Source organism: Cynoglossus semilaevis, chromosome Z (genome assembly GCF_000523025.1).
Source record: "Cynoglossus semilaevis isolate Cse_v1.0 chromosome Z, Cse_v1.0, whole genome shotgun sequence".
Lineage (NCBI taxonomy): Eukaryota > Metazoa > Chordata > Actinopteri > Pleuronectiformes > Cynoglossidae > Cynoglossus > Cynoglossus semilaevis.
Genome location: NC_024328.1, coordinates 10,732,652 through 10,736,708, shown reverse-complemented (window position 1 = coordinate 10,736,708; position 4,057 = coordinate 10,732,652). Strand labels below are relative to the sequence as shown.

At 38.6% G+C, this 4,057-nt stretch overlaps 1 long non-coding RNA gene across 1 annotated transcript; it reads left to right on the top strand.

Moving 5' to 3' along the window:
- Nucleotides 1-402: 402 nt before the first annotated feature.
- Nucleotides 403-4,057, top strand: LOC107990228 (uncharacterized). The gene is made up of 3 exons (XR_001761781.2): nucleotides 403-489; nucleotides 1,549-1,824; nucleotides 2,792-4,057. It is a non-coding gene; the product is annotated as an uncharacterized LOC107990228 (long non-coding RNA).

Here is a 4,057-nt window from a genome sequence, read left to right as displayed (position 1 = left end):
TATATATACGTATATATATAGGGAGTTGGGCAATTCTGAGCCAATTGAAGAAACTCTCGACCTGGTTAGCGATTAGCATTATGTAGCTAGCTAAGCCTAATATGTTACATTTACTTAAATGTAATGAATTGTTGTTTTGTTGAACTGTTCCCAGTTCATATTCCCGCTCTCCCAGTTACTCCTCCCACGTGAGGCGGCGGGGCAGCGTGGGCAGCCAGAGCTACAGAGACAGTTATTCCAGACACAGTTCTACCAGGTGAACTTTAACAAACCAGTCCAGCTGTTAATGTCACAAGTAAGTGCGCTTGTTTACATTGTTGGTGATCACTCGACTTCCCTGCAGACTACGCGACAGAAAGAGAACGTCGACATACAGGAAGACAGATGTGAAGNNNNCAGCAGGAAGCAACGAAAAAGCAGATCATTCTCTCCTATAAAGAAAAGGAGAAGGGACTCACCCAGTCATCTGGAAGCTCGACGCATCACAAGGTACAGCTTCCTGAGCTGGCTTATTTATAGCTGCCATTTATGTTATAAAGCACAGATGACACAGATGCAAAAGAAAGAAAAATTAACAGTAATTATCATAGTGTCAGAAGTGACAAGAGTAAATTAGACTGACAATTGGGTAGGGAAATAACGTTGTGTTGCATATATATATATTTAGCGCCATGCTAAAGGTGTAGCTTAGTTGAGAGAGTGGCTGGATCGCAGGTAGAAAATCATCATCTGTACCATTATTATTTGCACAAACGGTACCATTTGAGGAGCTTAAGCAACAATAATAAGTAGACATTTTAAAGCCCTACACCCTATGTTTGTGAAGTTTTTCATAAACTGCAGAGTATAGACATTTTTGTAAATGCGATACTTGCCGATACTTCCTCAGGTTGGGTTTCAATAATGTTTAATGAAGGGGAAGGCATTGTTATATAGCTGGTAAATCTCTGTAGGTAACAGGATGAAGTGTGTGAGTTCTGTCCACACCACAATGAAGACACCAAGTAGGAAAGAGAGAGAGCGGAACAGAAAGTGAGCACAGCTTTTACACAACTGGATGTGAATTTTCTAAAAGAAGACGTTTCACCTCTAATCCAGGAGGCTTCTTCAGTTCTAACTGGTGGTGGGGAGTACAGCAGATAAATACTCTAGGTGAGAAAGAATAATAAGCTCCACCCTGTAGGTGGGGCTTTGGGGTCAACTGTATCGTTAAGAGTCTGACGGGTCGTTGTGGTCCCCATCAGAACGGTTTCGGTCACCTGCCTCTTTGTTGTGTGTGTTAATAGTTGATGTACTTTTTTACAGTATCTTCAATACACTCACATTGAACTTATTATTAATCTAGAGAATATTGTGGACAATATTTCTTTCTGGTTTTGACGTATCAAAACATCAAGGTGCATTTAGAACAATTAAAAAGGCACAAACAAATGTTTGAATCACTATTAAATATATTACATGGATTGTAACATTTAGATTCCCAACAACTGCTAGTGCCGACCATGTGATACATCTGAATTTCTTACCGTACCCTTTGTTTCTTCACAGTGCCAGGAAGCGACCCATTCCTTACTTCCGACCTAGTCCCTGCACTAGCAGTCGGTCCACCAGTGTATCATCCTGGAGCAGCCTCTTCACGCGCAGCAGGAGTCGCAGAACAATCTACAGCACAAGCCGAAGCAGGAGCAGGAGCAGGAGCAGGAGCAGGAGCAGGAGCCCCGGTTACTCCTCCTACAGGAGTTACAGTCGCAGTTCATCGTTCTACTCCATTTTTGGGCCCCGCAGTCAAAGCTGTGGCTTAGTGAAGAAACGCAAGAAAATGAGGTACTAGTACTACTCAAGTCAATAGACAGTATTTGTAAACTGGGAAAAATTATGCGAGACAACCCCAAACAAAATCTGTTGCGACCCACTTGAGGGTTGCGATCCATCTTTGGAAAACAATGAAAACTAAAAAAAATCTAATTGAGAATTTATTTTTTTTAAGTCAGTTGTGCTGTAACAAATTCCTACGTCAGGCTATGATCAATTCCAACATTACAGTATTCACCTAACCTGAAGTCAACATTTTACTGCTTTTCCTAAAAATTTTGCATCTGGTCTTGAGTTAAGGACAGTTCAATTGTGTTGTTTTGCTGTTAGCAAACAAGTCGATAATTGTTTCAAACTAGATTTTTGTTTAAAACCTCATGCCCTTCTCTATCTGCTGTGTACTTATAATACTGGTCTGATGTACCAGACAGTAAGGTTCAGTTTTGTCCATAACATGGAGCCAGTACAAGAAGGATAAAGTCCCTGAGCCACAGGTCGCAAACCCCTGATGTAGCACAATGTTTGGGTTTTCTTTTTACAGGCCCCATAAAGGCCCCTCACAATAGCTCCTGTATGGGTAGAAAACCTGATTGTCATTGGGTGGTAATGACTCAAACAACCCTATATTTAGTAAATTGTTTAAAATAATAGGTTTAGTCTTTGGGTTTAAAAATATTTAACAGCAAAACACACACACATTTTGACCATATGCACCAGTTACAGACATTTAACTTGACAATTGTTATGACCAACAATGGAAAAGTTAAGTGCTGTTATCTCTGCACGCCACAGGATGAAGAATAGATAGGTTTTCTTTGAAAAATGGAATGAAAGGAGGCCTGGCAATGAACATACGGCCTGTCAGGCCAAATGTCAAATTAATTTGTCTTTTGATCGAGCAAAAACCCATTGAGAAATCAGTATTAAATCACTGGGAAAAACCTGTAAAACATTTTTCTTCAATGTGTTTTTCTAACAGATCATAAGACCTCCCTGTTTTTATTGGCAGCTGATGACAAACTGTGACGATGTGAGGAAATATTTGGTGGACTCTGGAGAGTATCTTCTTAGACCAGTAGGGCAAGCACATAAAAACACAAAACACAAAACATGCATCTCCCTCCACAGCCCTGCAGGGGGCACTGTGAATGTGATTAAAATACTACCGGTACTTGTTTTTTCTCTGTGCTGAAATAATATGTTACAGAATTTAATTCAAATACGAAGCTTTCAAGAGCAGCTGTACACCCCCGACTGTGATCCCACATAATTTAACTTACCCTACGACAATGAAAGGCAACTGTCATAAGTGTTGCATTGCTGCCATCTTCAGTTTCTATTGTTCACTTGGACACATTTAAAGTCATACAATTGCTTGAACTAGAAAATACAGGTAAAATAATTTAAATAATGTTGATGTTAATGTTGTCACAGGGATTGTGCATTATCTCCTTTCCAACAGACATTTAACTCATCTTTACGCTTCATTAGCCATATTTTACGGGTTTGATGATGAAGCTCAAATAGACTTGGAATCTCAGCTGACATTTAAACTCATCTCTGGAAGGATAGACATTTCGATCATAGACGATCATACGATGTGTGGTATTTATTTAATATTTATTGATGTTTTTCATTAGTGCCATGTTTTCTATACAACACTGTTGAAATATTGTTGAAATGTATTGTGACTTGGTTGTAGTGTGTGTTTTTCTTGATAATGGTTAGATAAGGAAATCAGTACCACAAGAAAGCCTCCTGACATATGATTGATAATAATAATAATAACTAATTATATTACTACTTGACAAATGTTTGAAGGTCAGTAAAGAGTCAAAACAATCTCAGGCGTTTTTATTAAGTCGTTAACAATGAAAACAACAAAGTCATTTCTCCACAATTCCTCTCATGACGTCCAAACAGTATTTTTATTCACAGGATGAATAGAGCACTGAAAAATAAACACGTTCAGTAATGTTACATTATGTTAATCCAGGGTTTCTAAAACTAGTGCCCCCTATTGTACATAGGTCTGTTATCAACTTCCCTTGACACAGATTACAGCTATTGCTTCAAATCTCCATTTTATTTTATTTTAAGCACAGTAATTTAAAAGTGGAGATTAATTTGACTCACCCCCATTCCAATTGCTCCACACCCTCTGCTTTGGAAACCAATATGTTCATCTTGAATTGCTCAGCAGGATGTGTTTTTTTTTTTAATAAACTTTTTTTTTCATTACTTG